The sequence below is a fragment of the Petaurus breviceps genome, unplaced genomic scaffold (genome assembly GCF_028583685.1).
Source record: "Petaurus breviceps papuanus isolate PSGF00001 unplaced genomic scaffold, PetGlider_PUasm1.0 213, whole genome shotgun sequence".
In the NCBI taxonomy this organism is placed as follows: Eukaryota; Metazoa; Chordata; class Mammalia; order Diprotodontia; family Petauridae; genus Petaurus; species Petaurus breviceps.
The window spans coordinates 3,096,457-3,118,923 of NW_027185860.1; the positions used below are offsets into that span (position 1 = coordinate 3,096,457).

The window sequence follows — 22,467 nt, forward strand, 5'->3', positions numbered from 1 at the left end:
ATAACTCTTCTAAACCTTCCTTTAAAACCTGCCATAAGCTGACACTAAACATAATATTTAGAGGGGGAAAAAGAGAAATGAACTGATCCCATAAGTGTCTGATGGGTGGCAGTTACAGTCAGAGGCCTTTCAGTGACAATATTATATCTCCTACCTTTTTCTTAGTGGGACAGTTGGTCTCAGAAATGCCAACAGCACATGGACATTTCACTGTCTTTTTTGATGCTCGTAACAAAAATGCTAGGGATAGGATGGGCAGAAGTTGTCAGAAAAAATATCAATAAACTGCATTATCAAAACAGACTCTATTGTTTTTATTTGGGATTTGTCCTTGATTGAGCTTTTTCTTTTAATTTGACAATCACTGGAATGACCAGTGAATTTTGAGCAATATGGCAAAAAATATTTTATTATTTCTAATTCCCGTTAGACTATTTTCTTAAACTTGAAAAAAAAAAATTCAACCACTTATTTCACCACTTACAAGGTTTTAACTCTAATCATTAAATCAAGAAATCAGGCAAAAAATAATTTTACTGCTGCCACATTTAACATTATCATTACTGAAAGAAATAACAGCATGGTAATTTGGCATTAAGGAAAGTGTGCTAGACCCAGAGTCAAGAGACTTGGCCTCTAATCCCTTATTAGCTATATGACCATAGATAACTTATTTCACCTCAGTTTCCTCCTCAGTAAAATGGAATAATGATAATCCTTGCACTACATGCCTCACGGTGGTATTATGAGGAAAATACTTTATAAACCTTAAAGCAACATATAAATATGAATTTTTATAATTTTATCACAGGCAAGCATACATCTCTTGCATAACAATAGAGATGCAATCAACCCAATTACTGAGACTTGGGTCATATAATTCATGTATTAGCTGTTGCCTCTCCCAACTGCAGAGCCACTTGTCCCAAAAGCTGATGACTTATACAATATACAGAAAATATATATTAATTTAAACAAAATCTTATGTGCCTTCCCTTCCTTTAATAGGGACAGCTAAGCCACACAGTGAATAGAGTTCTGAAGTGGGCAGCATCTGTATTCAAATCCTGACTCAGAAGTTTATTAACTGCATGATCCTTGGTAAGTCACTTAACCTCTATCTGTCTCAGGTTCCTCAAACATAAAATGAGGATAACAATATCACCTATCTCCCAGGGCTGTTGTGAGGATCAAATCAGATAGTCTCTGTAAAACACTTAGCACAGTGTCCGGCAGGAAGTAGTCCTTTAATAAATGTTTTTTTTTTTCTTCCTTCTATCCTACTTTCATACTTCCCAACATACAAATGATAGCATTTCAAAATCAAGCATAAATAACTTGCATACTCTATGATCCTGCCCTCCTCAGTTAGTGGACATAGCGAAGTTGTGGATCAGAATCTATACTTCGATCTCTCTCCCCAAACTTCCAAAGAACATTTCTTCAAATCTGACTTTCTCGCTAACTCTCAGAACAAGTTGCTTCACCTCGTTGGGTCTGAATTTCCTCATTTGCAAAATTAAAGTTCCTTTCAGCTCTCATGATTTATAATCTGTTTGACAAGTGAGTCTGAAACTTTCCATTAACAGTAGCAGATAAACAATGATGGCATCAAAGGGCTACTAGGGATAGAAGACTAATGTATTAAAAAAAAAAACTCATTTTTGAAGCAAAGGTTGCAAAGATCTTTTGAATAGGAATCACTACCACTGTTTCTACTAGGAGAAATATTGAGTTATTTCCATTTTTTTTGGACTAGTAGGTAGCCTTAACAGATGGAAAGCTAAAATTGACTTGGATTTGAAGTCAAAAGATCCGGGTTCAAATTTTGACTGTGTCACTAACTATATAACATTCAGCAAGTCACTTACCCTCCCTCAATCTCAGTTTCCTCATCTATAAAATGAATTGTTTAGACTCAGCGATCTTTAAGTTCCCTTCTATGAACCTGTAATCCTATGGTTTTGATTTGAATCACAATCTGTTTGAATCTTGTGTGCCCTTGGTCAAATCAGTCTTAGGACCTCAATTTCTTATCAGTAAAATTAAGAGAAGGAACCATTAAGGTTCTTTCCAACAATAATATAAGCATGTCTAACATGATTTCGTCGTAATGTGAGTGTGAGACTCACCTGAGGAAAACCTTATTAGCTGTGTGACCATAAGTAAGTCATTTAATCTTTCTGTCTCAATTTCTTTAAATGTGGAATTGGAATAATATTATCTGTAGACAATGACTTAAAAGATTGTCATAAGGCTTTACTGAGATAAAATGTATGAGATATTTGGCAGACTTGAAAGCACTATGCAAATGTTAGTTATTATTGCAACACAATGAGTTATACTGTATTCCCTATGTGGAAATTATTATCCATTGCAGTTGGTGAATTTTATAGGTCGAAGAATTCTCCTTCATTGTTTTCCACTCAGAACTTCTCTTATATCTTTCCTCTAATTTAATCTTGCCCAAAGCAGCTCAGATCCCTTTTACCTAATCAGAACAGAGTCAGAAAACTTCTAATCCTATACCAGAAGCAGAGTTATTTAAAATGGGAAACGGACACTGTTTTTCTTAGCCTTTACAATAAATTTTCCTGAGATCATTAAATAGAGAGAGAAAAATACCTACTTATTCCTAATGTCCATGTGAATTAATTATTTTTCTTTGGGGGGAAGAATAATCCATATATAAATAGAAGAACATCTTTTCAAGTGTTAAAATATTTTCTGAATACCTCTGACTACTGATAAAAGATACTCCCCTTTCCTTTCTTCTGAATCTCTTTAATATCTGTGTTTTAGCTACTTACAATTTTTGCCATTTCTTTCTGGGATAGGAGATACAAAGGTCTAGATATTGCTTCATAAAACTTTCATCTCTGTGTTAGTTTTTGTTTTCTCAAATCATTTACAGTTAACTGCCTAAAAGCTTTCATCAAAGGAAGTCTTTTTCACTGAACTGTTCCCAGGATTTAAAGCTGTTAATCCACTATTATTTTATCATATTTATTCTGCTCACACTGTTATAATGCAGAATGTTATTGCTTCTAGATTATACTAATATGGAAACTCTCCAAAGAATAATATTCACAAACTACACCATTGTTCAATATGCTGCAACCCATGCATTTACTCATGGCAATAAATTCAATCATATTACTCCAGTTATGGCAGATTTATACTCACTTGCTATCAGTCAGTGCATTGACTTTAAAATTTTGCTCAGAGTTTTTCATTACCTGTGTGGAACTTCCCTTTCATACCTATCAGAATCGGTCTCCGTTTATACGTACCCTCAGTCCTTACTTTCTAATAATAAATCTCATATTCATCAATCCCCTTGTCAGGCTTCTCATCCATGGGCAACAGAGCATTCATCTGTTATGTCCCTGAGCTGTGGAATTCCCTGAGCTGAACACTCATCTCCAAATCCCCTGAGCTTTTTAAGTCCTTTTTTGAGTCTCACTTATTAAAATTTTGCTTTAATATTTGATCTGCTACTGACACATACTGAAGGCTTGACTCATATTAAAAAGTAGAATATTTTTATTTTCCATCCCATATATGAAAAGCACTAAAATTTCCTATGCACCTTTGTTGGTGTTACATATATAATTTCATCCTTCTTTCCTTTGTTCTTTACATAACTGGAAAACTCTTACTTGATCAGCTTTGGTCAGTAGCCTGGGTTTAAAGTTGGAGATTTAATATCCTATGGGATTAGAAATAGACTAACTACAGTATTATTAATTATTTCACATTTTCTTGGTGAAGAGGAAGAGATTAGTATAGATCCTTCAGGATACAATACCAGAGCTCAGAGAGGAATGACTTATATGTTATGGCAGACCTTCACTGCCAACTCCATTTCTACATAGTAGCTCCCTCTTTATCCCAGTCTATTTCTGCTTTCACTGAACACATATTCTGACTTAACACAACTCTTTTGACAGAGGAATGGAAGAAAATACATGTTGAAGCCAGAATGGAGAGGGCATTTTAAAACTAGACGGTAATAATAAACTTCAAAACCAACCTAACAGGCATATATATTTCTATTTCAAAGTGTTTCCCTCCTAAGCTTTAACAATAATGGGAGTATATGCACTCCCTAAGCCTTAGAAACTTGATTCCTATTTTCTGTTATTCCTCAGGAAAACTTAGCTTCAAATCTGGCCTCTGACATACTGGCTGTATGACCCTAGCTAGGCAAGTCATAACCTCTTGATAGCCCAACTCTCTAGGTAACTCTCTGGCATTATAAAGTTTCAAAATCGAAACTAATGTGCATTGATGGAGTGAGTTTCCTCAGTCAGGAGGGCCTATACCCATGAAATCACAACAGAAGAACCCTAGGCAAACATACAAACAAAAATGAGAAAAGATTTTGCTTCCATTCATTTTCCTATGTAAAACCACAGCTATTGTTACCTATTATCTTTTTAACAGCTATTGATCAACCTTGATTGATTAGGTCCCAGAAAGGCATTGTATTCCAACAAAATTGGCACTTTAGAGTTTAATGTCCCTTAAACCTTTTCCTTGGTTAGAAGACTCACACTGTTCTGTGGAGATTCCACCTTAGAAAGTTATGAGAGAAATTGCAAGGAATAGGCAAAAAGTGATTAGGCCATCGCTTATGTGTTTGTTAAGTCATACAGAGTCTGAAGTCCAAGGTTAGCATGATTATGATGATTCAAACAATGTATATATTTGAAAATGCGAGAGAGGATATTGTTGGTTTTGATAGATGATACTAGTATTCAAAATGTCAACTGCAAATTTCAATCAGATTTAATGAAACATTTTGCAAATGATCAGGGACTTTCAAAAGAAAGGTAAAGGTGTTTTTGGTTTTTTTTTCCCTCCCTCCCTCCACCCCCATAGAATATCATTGAGGTAGATGGCCTTATTGCACTTCACTCACTTTGCATTCTGAAAGATTTGAGGTACTTCTGAAAAAAAATTTATCTCAATATAAGATTTTTTTTAAGTTTTTACCTTAAGATAGAAATGTTAATATGTAAAGTATACTTTATTAGCTAATTAGAAATACCCTGACTTCTGCATAAGGACTAAACATTGTTAGAGTGTACATGAATGTCATTATGAAAGCACATGAGATAAGGTGAACCAGAAAAAATAGGTTTCATTACCATTTCCAATGAAAGGTTAAAATTAATTGTTCTTGACTAGTGATTCTGAGAGGATCTAAAATATTGGAAGTGAGGGAATTAATTCTGGGAAGTTCCAAGAAGAAAGCAAACACAAATGTATATCAATCCACTTGTGCTAAGCTTCTATGAAATAATATCCTCATGATGGAGCTACAAAAGAAATATCTTGTTTTGTTTTAAGGAAGGAAAACTCCTGAGGTTGATAAAATACCCTTGTATATGTAAGTGGGTCACAAAATTAACCCTGGAAATCTAAGTCATTTTTGATTCAAGACTGCTTACAATAATGCATGTCCTGAATCTCAGGCCAGAATTTATCATATCATATCATATCATATCATAATATGCTGAGAACAAATACAACTTACTTAAAAATAGAAAACATTATAATATCAAGGAGGTATCAAAAAAACAACTAAATGTCAAATTCAGAACCAGTTCTTGAAAAACTCCAAATTAAGATTGGGTCAGATTAAAACATAATTTGCAAATGATTAACAAAATAATTTTTAAAAATAAAATACAACACAGATAATGTGAATTAGTGGGAGTTTTTTCTAAGTCAGCATGTGACTTGGCGGGATTAATTTCTATTTGAGTTTGACACCACTACTGTAAACTATAGTAGACACACTCACTATGCCAATCTGACCCTGTCAGCCCTCTCAACTCCTGTAATGCAAAAAAGTAATTAGCACCTTGTTTTAACTATTTAGTTGTTTAGCACCTTGTTTCAGTTCAAGTTTCTTTTAAGCCTTGCCCATGATTATATCATTTTGTTAAGAAACAGAACTTGTGAGCTCCACAACTCGTGAACCCCAGAACTTGTGACCCCTGTTGCTTGATGCAACAGGAAGGGATGGAACAGGGAGGAGCTAATTACCATATATAAGGAGAAGCCCAAACTGGGAGAGAGAAGAACTGAGAAGAGAGCACTTGTGGTGGCAGAATTGAGAAGGTGAACTTTGTGGTGGCCAGGCATTCTTTTTGTCTGCTCTATTTGTGTTGCTTTTTGTTTGTGATACTTTGTACAGAAGCCCTGGGACCTTACTGGAAGTTCTGAAAGAGCATTGTCTTGTCTAGTTACAGAAGTCCTAGAGGAAGGATTCGGAAGTCCTAGGACTGTACTAACGATTTGTGTTGAGTTCTCAGACCTTGTATATGGGTATGTGTTGATTTCACGGGAAGATAGTGAATTAATGATGGTGCTGGCAATGTGCATGAATGTTGCTTTTGCTCTCTTAAGCTTTGTCTTCTCAGAAACAAAAACTGTGAAGGACTTGAGGTGGACTGGACACTGTGAGCTTCAATGTGGAATGGAAACTGGACAAGGAACTGGACAAGGAGCTGGAAGAGGAGCAGAGAGCTGCCTGGCTTTGAATCCAGGTGACAGTTGGGTAGATTCAGGCAGGAGCTGGAACCATGGGAGAGTAACCATTGAATCTGAGAGCCAGCCTCAAGTCAAGATGAAAAGACCTTCTTGGGTACTTAATGCTGACTGAGATGATAATGATTTACTGGGATCTAGCTGTGGAGAACTTTGACCTTTGTACTTTGTGTCCTTAAAGAGTCTTGTTACTTAAGGATGACTGAGTTAAGGACTTACTGAATGATATGTTTTGTTTAAAACTATGCAGCCACTTTGGGGAAGACTATGTGACCACTTTAGTGATAACTTGTTATGTTATAACATTGTGAATACTGTACTTTGGTTTCTGTGAGTGTTTTGCTTTAATTTACTGCTGAATAAGTAGAGAGTTCACTATACTATGTAATCAGAACCTTAAAGTTGTTCACAGTAGCAGTCCTCTGAAAAGCTGCTCATGCTTGGCTTTACAATGCTTTAGGTAATCATAGCTACCAGTTTTTGATTTGTTACTGAGTAGCTGTAACAGAGCCTCTGTCAACCTATTAAATTTTGGGGAAAATGGTACTTATGAAAATTCTTCCATAGATAATGGTGTTGCATGATGATTTAGATCTCAATGATGTCTCTTATCCTTAGATTGGTGAGTACTTTGGGGTCCTGAAAGCAAAGTACCCACATGAAGGAAAAGTTCTAAATGGTACACAGCTTCATCTAATCTTCAGGCTGCATCTACAAAAAGGGAAGAAAGATCACTGGTCTGACATAAGCCTTCAAATATGATTTAGGGAAAATGGAAATATCAATAACTACACCATCCTGGAAGAATGCAGACCACTCACAAAATGTCCATGCCATGACGATAATTCATCATTATCCCCATTTCCATCTTCTTATTTCTGTTTTTCTTAACTCAGGTGCTTCTCATTCCTATGCCTTCATACATTAGCTCACACCAGCCTAGATGTCCAATTCTAGCATAAATGAATAGTGAAACTATGCCAAAAGCATTTACTCTTGGCAGCTGCTGGAAGACACTTTTTTGTGAAATCTGGAGGGCTGTGCCAGTTCAGACACAACTCTCACACATATTAATTGGCAGTTAAGTTGGAAGTATAGACTCTTAAAATTCCCAGAGCAGCCACACATATAAAAGAATGGTACCTGAGGAAAATCTGTTTTTACATCTGAAAAGCATATGAGAAACCAAGGTCAGACAATAAAAATCAAGATTTTCATTAAAGTTAGCACTATTTCATTATGTATAATATGCAAAAAATTGGCAGGATTAAATAAACTACATAAAGATAATTAGATTAGAATGGGGAAAACTGATACACTATAGAATCAAAATTTGTTAGCCATTGCTATTAAAATCATGAGATGTTAATTGAAATCTATGGAGTAGTTAAATTCTATTTAAAATATATACTATCCCTTAAAATTCTTTCTCTCATATTCACATTTTAAAAGCTTTGTAACCATACCAGTATGGTTACTATTTAATTTTTATTAATTTAAGCTTTTTAAAACAAGTAAATGTATTTAATAAGCCACTATTTAAACTATTAGTTTGACAAAGTTGAATGGCATATGATCCTCCAAAGTTTACTTAAAAGTCCACCTGAACATAGAATCACCAAGAAAATGCACCTCCATACTATGGGATACTTGTTCACTACCAATGACACATCTTCTTTACTAAATATTTGAGTTTTAAAAAAAGAAATTAGATTTTTTACCAAGATTATACATAGGACACCAAGAGAGTTCCAGAAAACAGAAAGACCATAGAAATCCAAGAATGCTCCCATTTTGCAGCCATTTGAGAAATAACATCTACACTTCTCAAGAGCTTTTCCCACTTGCTGTGGTGAGTCAGCCAGATGATCCAGTCTGCTTAGAAGTCACATTACAGTTCTGCAGTGAATCTGCTACTGTATATTTTTAAAAAGCTAAAGAAGCCTATTAGACATAAAGTATATAACAGAATGAGAAAATAAAAATTAAAAAATATACAAGAGAATAAAAATATATTAGAAATCACACCAAAACATAAGTACAATAAGAAATAAACAGAATGTGAATACAATTAAAAGTACTAAACAATATTTACAGTACCAGAAGGAATAAAAATAATTGAAAAAGAAATCATGTTAGATATCCCAAAAGACATCTTCATGTAGATAAGTGTCAAATTCAAATGAGTTGAGCTAAAATTAGCAGGGCTAAGAAAAATCACAGGGTCAAATAAAATCAGAATTTAAGGAAAGTAAAAAGATTACACAAGGGAATCAAGTGACAAAAGAATTAAAAAAGCATAAAAGGATTTAACCAAAAATGTATAGAAACAACAATAGAAAACAGATCATAAAGTCCATGATAGTAATTAACCTGAAAAGTCATTATAACAAAATACAGAATTATATTTAGCATAGAACATAAAAAGGGATTTTAAAAATTACTTAATTACCAAGTGATAGGCCATCAGGATAGATCATGACACAATAATCTTGGGATTATTGACTTGCCAGAAAAATTAGAAACACAAAAGAATATAACAACTGTATTTCAGGAGAACCCCATTTCCTCAACCCTCCATACCAAAACAACCAGAGAAATTAAAAAAAAAAAGGAAGAATCCATAAGATCAACAGGGAAGAACTCAAAATTCAACATGTTTAAACATATCATAATTCAATTGCAACAAATCCAAAGGAATAGAAAAAAGCTATTCCTCATTCTCTTTAACCTCTCTGCAGCCTTTGACACTATTAATAACTTTCTCCTCCTTAATGGTCTCTTCTCTCTAGGTTTTCCGGACAATGCTGTCTCCTAGAGGCAGCTAGGTGATGTAGTGAATAGAGAGCCAGGCTTGGAGTCAGAAAGGCTAATCTTCCTGAGTTCAAATCTGTCCTCAGACACTTCCTAGCTGTGTGACCCTGGGCAAGTCACTTACCCCTGTTTGCTTCAGTTTCCTCATCTGTAAAATGAGCTGAAGTAAATAAAAAAAAAACTATTCCAGTATCTTTGCCATGAAAACCCCAAATGACATCACAAAGAGTTTTCCATGACTGAAGAACACTTAACAATGGCAGTTATCTTAAATGATCAAAAGAAAGGGAAGGAAAAAGCAATACACTGTGGAAGAGGGAGGTAGAGGTTGGGTGAAATTATCTGTAGTCACTCAATAGATATTTTATTAAGTTTCTATTATGTGCCAAGCATTGTGCTAAGTGTTGGAAATATGGAAGAAAGCTAGGTGCCTGGTGTTTATTGATTTTTTTGGTTAAAAGAAAATCTCTGCCCTCAAGGAGCTCAAATCTAGTGGGGGTAGACAACATGCAAATTACTATGTACAAACAAGCTATATGCAGAATAAATTTTAAATAATCAACAGAGGGAATGCACTAGTATTAAAGGGGATCAGTAAAGACTTCATGTAGAAGGTGTGATTTTAGTTTTGACTTGAAAGAATCTAGGGATGCCAGGAGGTAGAGATGAGAAGGGAGAGTATTCCAGGCATGGAGAATGAACAGTGAAAATTCCCAGAGCAAGGCAATGGAGTCTCTTGTTCAAGGAACAGCAAAGAGGCAATGTCACTGTACCATAGAGTAGATGTGGGAATGTAAAGTTCAATAAGACAAGAAAGGGATTGGGTGGAGGTAATGAGGGAGAAAGTAATAAAGGTCTTAGAAGAAGTTAGGTGGCATAGCAGATAAAATACTGGGCCTAGAGTCTAGAAGCATAAGTTCAAATCTGCCCTCATGCATTCACTAGCCTGGGGAAGCAACCCTGGAAAAGCCCATTTAATTTCTTTTTGCTTCAGTTTCCTCAACTGTAAAATGAGGATAATAACAGCATCTAGGGCTACTGTGAGCACAAAAACAGATATTTGAAAAGTGCTTGGAACAGTACCTAGAAAATAGTAGGCATTTAATAAGTGCATGTTTCTTTTCTTTCTCAGAATGCTAATTAAAATATTTTATATTTCATATTGGAGATGATAGGGAGCCATTGGAATTTTTGGCGTAGGGGGATGATTTGGTTAGACCTGCACTTTAGGAAGATCACTTTGACAACTGAATGAAGGATGGACTATAGTGGGAAAAACAACCAGAAGGCTATTACAACAATCCAGCCATAAATATATAAGAGTGGTGGCATTATCCAAGATGAGAAGGGGACATATCCAAGAGATATTATTAAAGTAAAATCAATTGGTCATGGCAACAAATTGAATTAGGTGGGGCAGTGGAGTGGTGGGAAGAGGAAGACAGGAGAGGAAAAGTGGTAAAAGAGAGTAAAGGGTCAAGTTTGATATCTAGGTTACAAGCCTAGGTGAGTGGGAGAGTAGTGGTACCCTTAACAGTGTTAGGGTAAATTAGAGAGAGGGGAGGGGTTGGGGTAAAAATGATGAATTCAGTTTGGGTACACTGAATTTAAGATATCTATGAGACATCCAGTTTGAGATACCAATAGGCAGCTGGCAATGTGAGACTGGATGTCAGCAAAGAGATGGGGGCTATCTAAATATATTTTAGAATCATCAGTATAGAAATTATAACTGAATCTATTATAATTGAATAGCTTATGAGATTACAAAATGAAACAGTACAGAGGGAGAAGAGAAGAAGGCCCAAGACAGAACCCCAGGGGACACCTACAGTTTGAATATAAGACCTTGATGAGGAAAATGATTAATAATTATCCTAGCTTACATTTATATAGGGCTTACCATGTGCCAGGTACTGTGCTAAGTACTTCATAATTATCATTTTATCTGGCTCTCACAGCAGCTCTGGAAAGTAGGCATGAGTAGCATCCACACTTTACAGATGAGAAAACTGGGACAAACAGAGATTGAGTGACTTGCCCTGGCTCAGACAGCCTGCAAATGTCCGAGGCTGGATTTGAATTCAGGTCTTTCTAACTCCAGACCTATCCATTGCACCACTGAGCAGCCTCTAATCTATCAAAGGAGACTGAGAAGTATTGGTCTGATAGGTAGAAGAAGGACTTAGAAAGAGCAGCATTTCAAAATCCCAGGGAGAAGAGAGTGTGAAGGGGAAAAGGGTGACGAACAAAGGCTGAAGTAGAGCCAAAATAGCAGAGAAAAGGCAGAGACTCTCCTGAGTTTCCACAATTTTCCCTCCAAACAACTTTAAATAGCACCTTAAAAATATTCTTGAGCAGCAGTGTCCACAAAAAGAAGGATAAAGCAGTTTTACAGAGAGATAAAATTGAGAAGGTCAGCATGAAAGATCTCTCAAGCTGGGGTGAAAATGGAGCATAGGCTGTACCAGTACAGGACACTCCACAGGAAGTTACCAGCAGCCCTTGGGAGAGACTGGATCAGGCACTGGCTAGGACCCACAGATGGTAAGGGGGTGGACAACTGGTCTGAAGAAGATTACCAGGGTCCACTGACGGGCATGGGGTTCAGAATTCTGTTGCATTACCCATACTCAGATCTGAGTCACAGACCCAGAACAAAGAAAATCTCACCAAATCTTACAGTTAAAGGAGATTGGGGACATTGGTCATAGAAAAAAGTGATTATGATCACTCACAGACCAGAGCACTGAGAAAATAGTAAACACACATCTCCTTTGATCATACCACCTTGAAAGAACTGAAAGATTACAAACCCACAAAACTAGCTTTGAAGACAGCTACACAAAATATCTGAAACTTGAGACAGTGTCTCTTCCCCTCTAGGAGCAGAATTCAATTTTAATATAACACTACAAGTCAACCTTTCAAGGCTGGAAAAAAAAAAGATCCTGATCATGGAAAGTTACTGTGATGACAAGGAAGATCAAAACACAAGCTCAGAAGACAACAAAGTTAAAATTTTTACATCCAAAGTTTAAAAGAAAAATGTGAATTTGGTATCAAACCCATAAAGAACTTCTGGAAGTGCTCAAAGGAGGTAGGATTACAACCAAGAATCACCTACCCAGAAAAAAACAGCATAATCCTTCAAGGGAGAAGTGAAACAAAGAATTTTGAAACATCCCTGATGAAAAAATCAAAATTGAATAGAAAAATTGACTGTCAAATTCAAGACTGTGAGAAGCCTAAAAAGGTAAACAGGAAAGAGAAATCATAAAGAACTCAATAAGTTTAAACTGTTTACATTCCTATATGGGAATATAATACTTGTAACTCCCAAGAACTTTTTTATTATTAGAGTAGCTAGAAAAAGTATACATAGAGAACACAAGTCTGAGTTAACATGAAAGGATGATCTCTAAAAAATAAAACTGAGAGATGAGAAAGAGGAATGCACTGGGAGAAGAAGGAAGGGAGAGCCAGAATGGGGTAAATTACTTCAATAAAAGAGGCATAAAAGAGCTTTTATAATGGAAGAGAACATGGGGGAAGTGGGCAGCAGCACTTGAACCTTACTTGCATTGGAACTGACTTAAAGAGGAAATAACATACACGTTCATTTGGGTACAGGAATTTATCTTACTGCATAAGAAAGTAGAAAGGGTAAGGGATAATGGAAGAAGCAGAGGTGACAGAAGGGAAGGTAGATTGGGAGAGGCAGTAGTTAGAATCAAAACACTTTTGAGGATAGAAAAAGGTGAGAAAGCAAGAAGAGAGAGTAAGATAAATAGAGGACAAATAGGATGGAGGAAAATACAGTTAGTGATCATAATTGTGAAAAAATTATAGCAAGTTTCTCTGATGAAAGTCTCATTTCTTGAATATATAGAGAACTGAGCCAAATTTTTAAAAAGTAAGACAAATAAAATAATAAGAAAAAGATAAAAATTCCTCATTTGATATATGGTCAAAATATATGCACAGGCAGTTTTTTAGACAAAGCTAACTATAGTCATATAAAATTGCTCTAAATCGCTACTGATTATGAAAAATGCAAATTAAACCATCCTGAGCTACCACCACATGCTATCAGATTACTTAATGTGGCTGAAAAGGAAAATGACAAATGTTGAAGGGAAATTGGGACATTGTTGGCGGAGTTGGGAATTGATCCACTCACTCTGTAGAGCAATTTGAAACTGTATAGAAAGGGCTAAACTTACCCCTTGACCCAGCAATGCCACTGCTAGGTTCATATCCTATAAAGATAAAAAAGAAAAAGTACCTCTATTTATAAAAATATGTATAGCAGCTCTTTTAGTGGTCAGAAAGAATTGGAAATTGAGGGGAAGTCCATCAATTGGGGAATGGATGACCAAGATGTAGTGTATAATTGTGATGGAATACTATTGTGCTATTATAAGAAATAATGATCAGAATGCTCTCACAAAAAATGGAAAGACTTACAAAAACTGATGCAAAGTGAAATGAGCAGAACTAGGAGAACAATGTGTGCATTAACCAAATAATTTTATGATAATTGGCTGTGAATGACTTAACTGTTCTCAGCAATACAATTATGAAAGACTTAGGATGAAAAATGCTGTTTCCAGAGAAAGAACAGATGGAAGACCAATATAAGATAATACAAGGATATTAGTCACTTTGAATTACACAAAATTTTGAGTAGACTGATGTGAGATCAATGAGACTGAATTAAGCATAGGAAAATACTAGGAGTTGATTTTTAAAACTGTCCTTGCTTGCCAAAACGTTTACTGATCACTAATTTGCCCATAAGATAAATAATAAGAAGAATTGCATTTATATAGAGCTTTAAGATTTACAAAGTGCTTTGCACGGCTTATTTCCTTTGATTCTCTCAACAACCCTGTGGGTAAGGTTCTTCTACTTTGCCCCTTTTGCAAGTGAAATAACCAAGGCTGAGAGAGGTTAAATGATTTGCCCAGGGTCAGACAACTAAGTACCTGAGAAGATTTGGATGCAGGTCTTACTGACTCCAAACCAACCTTACTCCAACTAGCTGCCTTTGTACCTAAAATTCTTATAAGTCAATAAAAAAGCTAGTACTTCAAAACGTAGAGGTTTTCATAGTGCTTTGCGAAATAACATACAGTGCTTTAAGCAAAGCATCTCACAGGCATCTCATTCCTCACAACAACTCTTTGAGGGAAGTATTATTATAAACCCCGTTTTGCAAATAAAACCAAGTGAAGCTTAGAAAGCTTAAGAAACTTACAAACAGCCACAAAACTATTAAATATAGGAGTGGGATTTGAGCCCCAAACTCTCAACTTCAAATCTGTCCATCACTTTTCCCTCTGTAACATGAAGTCTCTTATGTATGTGCATATGTAGCACATCTCATTGGTGAATAAGTGAATATGTATGTAAGGGATTTTATATATGTAAGGGATTTTATATAAATATATATGTGTATATATATATATATAGTGGTATACACTCCTATGAACATGTACACACATGTAGACACACATCCAGGATATGTCTATTTGCACTATCTGCCTCTTAGAATTATCGGATAAAAATGCATTTAAAGTATTTTGTAATCTAATGTACTATATGTGTACTATATATATATCTGGTGGTGGCTGTTGTACCTTTGACTGGGTATGTGAATTTCATTACCTTGGATGTTGATTACCATCATGCTGTTAAATCTTCCCATGACTCCTTCTTCAGGTGACAAATTTGGGGGGACTATAAATCATTTAGATTTTAGTCTAATGATAACCACCTGGAGAGGAAACAAAGGGAGCCCCAGTGATTGAAGAAAACAGGGTAGCTTCCATTTCAATTGGAAAATATGTTGCTTTTTTTAAGGGCTTAAAAAACTTACAAATCATGTATGCTGTTTAAGCGATCATGATGTGGCATACTGATTTCCCACAAAAGTGGTAGGCCCAGGGGGCTGCCTGATAGCTACATGCTATAAAAGGTAGACAGAAAGAGGAATACAACACAATTTTAATTTGCCCTTAATGGAGTTTACAGTGATTTTCTTCCTACTTGGTCTAGTTGTTTTGAAACCTAATCAGTAACAGGAGGCTAAAATAGTCTCCTAATTGTTTTAACATTTTTAAAAGTCCAAATCTAGAGCTTGAAAATTGGGGTTGTGTATTTGGAGTTCCTTCCGTTTCTCCCTACCACCCAAGTTTGGTTTGTGTTGTCAATGAAGTGAAGCTGGAATGAATTACAAGTCATCTCATCAGGAATTATCCAAGGTAAATAAATAAATAAATACACTAATAATTAGGCAACCCATTGAATAGACTGCTGAACCAGAGTAAAGTGGAAAAGAAATTATTCAAGTCCTAAACCTTTCTACTTGCAAATTAACCAAAATCAATTGCATTTTAAGCTTTGAAATACCTTGATTGATTTTAAAATGGAACACACTCCACAGTTCCCATATATGCTGAGGAGTGAAAGACTGTGCACTGAAAGACTTTGGCACTGAGCAGGTTTTCTGTGGACAACTTTCGGTTTTTTTTTTTTTTCCCATAGGTGCTGTCTGAATCCTAATGTTGACCAAACATCATTGTAGAAGTTGAACGGCCCAGTTTTTTAGGGAACATAAAAATATGTGTGTGTATTTGCCATATACATATATATGTGTGTATATGTGTGTGTGTGTGTGTATATTAGAGCAAGATAGTGCAGTCAGCTTTCAAACCAGTACTATTGACTACAACGTTGCTAGATATTAACTACAATATTGTTCAATACATCCAAGAATGATGTATTGAAAAAAGTGCTTGATATGGAATCAGACAATCTTTGATACATTATAGCTTTGTTTCTAGGGAGAAAACATTCAGTCTCTCTGAGCCTTGGTTTACTCATCTATAAAATGGAGAAAATAGTACATGAACTGCCTAATTCACATGGTTTTTATAATGATCAAATGAGATAATGAATATAAAGTTCTTTGTAAGGAGAGAAAATGTTTTATAAATACAAATCCTAATCTCTTATTTATTCCTTGTTCTGATATATCTTTAATGGGATTTGTAGTATTTACCTAAAATAAAAAAAATTGTTAACCAGAAATGGCATCAGTTCCATATATAGGGCCTGAAAACAACTATTAGACTAATATCAAGAATAATAGAAATTTCATGCTTAGCTAGGATAATGTTATAGTCTTTAGCATAGATCTAGGTAGATAGCAAACATTTCATAAATACTTAATTGTTTGACTGAAATTGAGGAAATTTGTTGCTTCTTTTAAAAGGAATCAGAAGGCTTTATAGGAAAGGTTGACTTTGAGAAGCTGCAAACGCATTCCTACCAACCTTAATCACAACATTACTTTAATATGGAATATATTTTCTAATAGTCACTTTGAAATTCTGGGAAAAAAATGTGTTCCTAAAACAAACAACAGCCACAAAAAACCTACTCTCCTGATATTAATGTCTTAAAATGGTGGTGGCAACATTTTTAATTGGTTCCTAGAATGCCTAAGTCATTGTTAACATACATTAACTGTTTTGAATAAGTAAAAAATAAATGTTTGCATATGAATAAACTTGTGGACATTAACAGTAAAATTTGTTGTGATTTTGTTTTGAGACACATGGGTCCGACTTTCTCGTTGCTGAAATATGAATCCTATTTTTTTAACTCGATTCTTTCACCCAATAACTTAGCCTCATGTACCTATTGTACCTTTCACAAAAGATCAGTTGCTTTTGTAAAACCTCACAGTTTGAAAACTGTTACTCAAAATCTTTTTGCTGTATATTTTAACATTTTGATAAAGACCTCCTCTTCTCTGACCCCCGCTATTAAAAAAGAGTATCTTCCCTTATGAAGACAGAATAAATCAAACACATAAAAGAATGAAGTCACAAATTGAACTATAGCCATAATGTAAAATAACAGTGACTTGTACTTAAGCATCCAATGTGTTGATTGAGTAAATACATGAAAAGCAGGTTATTTTAAATACAAAGGTTTTTCAGCATGCACTCGCCACTCAGTACATGGATTTTCTTGGATTTAAATGCAATAATCTGATGATATACAAAACCTGGACTACCCAGCTCACTGATGTGCCACAGATGTGTTTTGTTTCTATTATCTTCAAATTTTTGCCTCCAAACTTCTTCTAAGCTTAGAGATACTCAAATTTGTTTCCTTTCCTTAACTCTTTTCTCATTGGGTTGGGATAAAGGACAATTCACACTCGGGAGGTAGAAGTTCTCAACTGGTATGATGAGAGTGAAAAACAGTAAAACAAAAATCTGTTTTATGGCTGGTTATCCCATTCACATCATACCACATTTATAGCTAACCAGCTTGACACAGAGGCTAAGAGATTCTGTGGAGTCTAGCTGGACATTCTTTTTCCATTGTTCTGCCCATCTCCCTCCCTGCCTGTGACTTAATGTAGGATCTTTGTCACCAGAGCTGAATTTAGGATATACTGTGAAATCTGTTTTTAGTGATTATTCTCTCAACTCCCTTTTTGTACACACATCCCTTCTCCTGATTCCATCACTGTTCCCTGTCCTATCACCCATTCCTAACTATCATAATATTCCTTATCCTCACAAACATTAGCTGATTAGCTTCAAGTGGCTTTTCCTTTCTTTGACACATCAGTATTTCTATGGTTCTATGGTCTCTTGAAGGTGGTTATTCCCTCAATCGATGAAACACATCTGTGCCTTCTAATCTTACTAGATTTTTGTCTGTTTTCTCCCATGGATACATACAATATTCTAGTGACCTTTCTCAAGCTTTTTTAAAAAAATAATTTGTCATCTGTCCAATTTATCTCTCACTCTCAACACATTAGTGACTTTTCCTTTTCTAATCTTTTCTTTCCTTGATGATAAATCTTATACTATTTCTACATGAAGCAATAGTATGTTGGTAAACATTTAACAAGTAGCTCTCCCAAATATATTTTTAAATATATGTCTAGTACATTTGATATTTAGTCTACATTATTAACATTTTCTCTATCACTTTCTTAAATCTAGACAATCAACAAAATAATAAATCAAGCCCTGATTCCCAAGGAGTAAATGCTTACACTGAAAATTTAACACTTGGCCTTCCAAAACTGTTTGAAACTGGCTGCAGAATAAACCTGCACAAGTGATAATTGGAAATATGTGTTCTTACATATGCTCACCACATGTATGCTTGGGGTGTAGGGGTGTGTTCAGGGAGGAATGGTAATCTCTACAAAGGTAAAGAAAATAGACTGTCTTGTGACAATCACAGAGGGGTCTCTCTTTTAATCATTGCTGGCAGGATTCTCACCAGAGTCCTCCTTAATAGGATATGATCCTTCACCTGGAAGATGGTCCATCTACCTGAAAACCAGTGTGGTTGCAAAAAGGGCCAAGGAACAGTCAATATGGTGTTTGCTGCCCAACAATTCCAGGAGAAATGCCAGGAGCAGAATAGAGATCTGTATACAGTGTTTATAGATCTCACCAAGGCCTCTGAGACTGTCAGTCGTGAGGGCTTATGGAAAAATAGGTCAAAATTTGGCTGCCTGGAGAAGTTCATCAGCATTGTACAACAATTTCAGGACAGCATGCTCTCCCAGGTTCCAGATAATGGGCAATGCTCTCGTGCCTTCCCAGTCACCAGTGGAGTGAAAAAAGGCTGTGTGCTTACTCCAGTGCTTTTTAGCATGCTGTTTTCAGCCATGCTGCCAAATGCTTTCAATGAGCATGAACATGGCATCAAGGTCAACTACCACATTGATGGTAAATTCTTCAGCTTGAAAAGGCTACAAGCCAAGACCAGAGTGGAGGGAGTGCTAGTGCATGATTTTTTCGTTTACAGATGACTGTGCCTCTGAAGCTGAGATGCAGCAAAGTATAGATCAATTCTCTGCTGCTTGTGCTAATTTTGGACTAACAGTTAACACCAAGAAAACACAGGTGCTCCATCAGCCACCACCACACCATCCGTACGTGGAAACATCAGTTACCACAAATGGAGAAGTTCTGAGTGCTGTGGATAAGTTCAGTTACCTTGGTAGTGTACTTTCCAGGGATGTACACATTGATAATAAGGTTGATGCATGCATCGCCAGAGCTAGTTCAGTGTCTGGGAGGTTCCAAAGAAAAGTATGGGAGAGAAGAGGTTAGACTGACTACCAAACTGAAGGTCTACAGGAGCCATTGTGCTGACCTCATTGTTGTATGCTTGTGAAACCTGGAAAGTCTACTAGTGCCATGCCAGGAAATAGAAAACTCCCATTTGAATTATCTTAGTAAGATTATGAAGATCAACTGGCAGGATAAGGTACCAGACATTGAGGTACTTACTTAAAGTAAACTGACAAGTATTCAAGCTCTGCTTCAGAGAGCACAACTGATGGGTTGGCCATGTTGTTCAAAAGGCAACATGTATGCTTGCCCAAAAGACTATTTTATGGAGAACTCACACAGAGCAAGTGTTCACATGGTGGTCATAAGAAGTGGTAAAAGGACACTCTCAAGGTCTCTCTCAAGAACTGTGGAATTGATTGTGTAACATGGGAGACACTGGCACAGGACATCACAGCATAGCATGCCCACATCACAGAAGGTGCTATGCTTTCTGAGCAAAACAGAATTGAAACAGCTCAAAGAAAATGCAGGATGCACAAATTTAGAGGATCCAGTCCAAATGCTCACATGGACTATTTTGTGCCCAACTTGTGGTAGAGCATTCTGAGCTCCTACTGGTCTGATCAGCCACAGTTGAACACATTGAAGATTGCCTTACTATGGTAAGGTCATTTTGGTCCTCTTTGAGAACGAAGGATAACAACCAATCAACATGTGTTCTTACATATGCCCACCTTGCTACATTTTCCTTTGGGTCAACACATGAAATAGTGGTCATTCATCCAAGAATACTTATATATTTTCAAAGCATCCTTTAAAAAGCCACAAATCTCAAGGGTACGAAGGAGTGAGTTTCTGATTGTGGAATTTCAATTACTTTTACAGGTAGTAGACAGATATCATACTGCAGAAAGCACTCAAACTACAAACTAAAAATTCTCTCCGTCTTTCCTTCTTCATAAGGTCATTCCTGATTATGGCATTTGTCATTACTAATCTCTAAGCCATGTAGACTTCCTTGGCCACAGTTTCCTTATCATTAAAGTTGAATTAATATTGAATATGTAATATTATTAAAAGATTAAAACTCTAATTTGATTCTGAAACAGAAAGCTGTCCACCCCCTCCCCTTTTGAAACACTGGTATGGAACAGAAGTTAGCCTTGCCACACTTTATCTTATGATTGCTACAACTAAACTAAGAAAAGAATTCAATAGAAAATCAGATATGAAATTGGTCTATCATTTCTCTTAGTATAAAGAGAGAAGGAAAAAAAGAAAACATCTCTTTCTGGAGAAGCAAAATTATCTGATGAATGAGCATTAAGCTGAAAATTCTGGCTATGTTGCATTTGACCCCCACTCTCCCTGGTCTTATAGACACTCCCATGAACTCTGGAGACTTTTTGAGCTGCACTTTAGTACTTAATCTGACAAGATGATCTTTATTATCCTCCTTGTAATGCAGTGAAGTGTGCTCATTCTGAAATATGAAAACATCATTATTATGATTTGGTAGAGAAAGATCAGCTCAAAGAAAAGAATCTCTTGAGTATTAGTGACTTGTTTCACAGTTTTTTCAGAGAAGAGAGGCTCCTTATGTGATCTCCGTTGTTTCCAACTCAGTACCATTGACCTACATAGGATACTGACCCAAGGCTTAAGGGAAAAATATGCTTTATCATACAAACCAGTGATAGCTTTTGACATCTGTGCTGGATCCATTTCCTACCTGCTGTGCCTAATTTCAGAATTCAGTTCTATCATTAAGATAAAAACCTTGCTTGCTCTCTCATCAGTGCACCACATTACATCAATTTTCCCCAAGAATTGTGTACAATTTCTAAGAGACTCTGGACTTCCTTAGAATTCCAGATTGGTACCCTGCTGTAAATTGATCGTGTGTGTGTGTGTGTGTGTGTGTGTGTGTGTGTGTGTGTGTGCATTTTTCTGACACATTATGGGAGGAATTATTTTTCCCTAGATTTTCCCCATATCTCCTGCCTTTCAGTTCTGAATTGACCTTATTTCTCCCACTTTCCCCCTAGTACTTATTGAGATTCCTCTCTCATCCACTGAAGACTTTGCTTCCATTGGGGATGGGTCTGATCATTTGGTTTGTGAAAGATAACTGCTGCCTCTTAGCTTGTTGTTGTTGATAGAGTAGGTCTGGGCATGCAGACTGCGTACACAATTTTGGTGTCATTCTCAATCATGTGCTGTCACTGGAATTTCAGTTTTTAGCACCAGCCAGGAATATTAACTCAGCCCCTCATTACTGAATGGCTGGATTATTGAAAACCTCTTTATATAGGCATCCCTGAGTGTCTGCAACTGAAGAAAATTACTGGTGCCTGACATTAATGAAAGGCATGGAGAATATTTCTCTGTGCTGTATGTGCTGTCTGATCCCAAAGAGGAGGAGGAACAATTGGCAGACTTAAGGCACTGACAAAGAAGAGAAACCTGTTTGTCCCTTCCATGAAAAAGGTACATCCCTCCCCACTGGAATCTGTTCTGTGGCTGTTCCTTTATATCTGAACTGTTCTCTTTCAAGTGTGGAAGAGACAGATGGTGCATTTTCTTTTCTGCTTTATATTGTAAGTTATCATCTTCATTCAACATTTTAAGGCACATATTGTTTTACATAAGGCATTCACTGCTTATCATTAAGAAGCGGAGGGCCCCTATTCACTGTATATCATCTCATCAATAATTTCTTGAACCCCTTCTTTCCTGATAATAGAAAATAAATAAAACACAAGCTTAGAAGATTCATTGAGAGTATTTCTGAAATACACAGATTTGAGGATTATTGAAATTATTGAGGATTATTAAAAATAGAGAAGAAGCACTACAATATAGGAGAGAGAGCCCTGAACTGAAAGTCAATAGACCCTTGCTCTAGTGTAATATCTCTTACTACTAACTGTGATCTTGGATAATTTTGTTTTTG

General features: G+C 36.1%; 2 pseudogenes; both read right to left on the minus strand.

Moving 5' to 3' along the window:
- Positions 1 to 15,073, minus strand: part of LOC138165552 (small ribosomal subunit protein uS15m-like) — a 61,261-nt pseudogene extending 46,188 nt beyond the window's left edge.
- A 6,506-nt stretch (positions 15,074 to 21,579) lies between these two features.
- The window catches only part of LOC138165553 (large ribosomal subunit protein eL18-like), a 45,864-nt pseudogene continuing 44,976 nt past the window's right edge, over positions 21,580 to 22,467 (minus strand).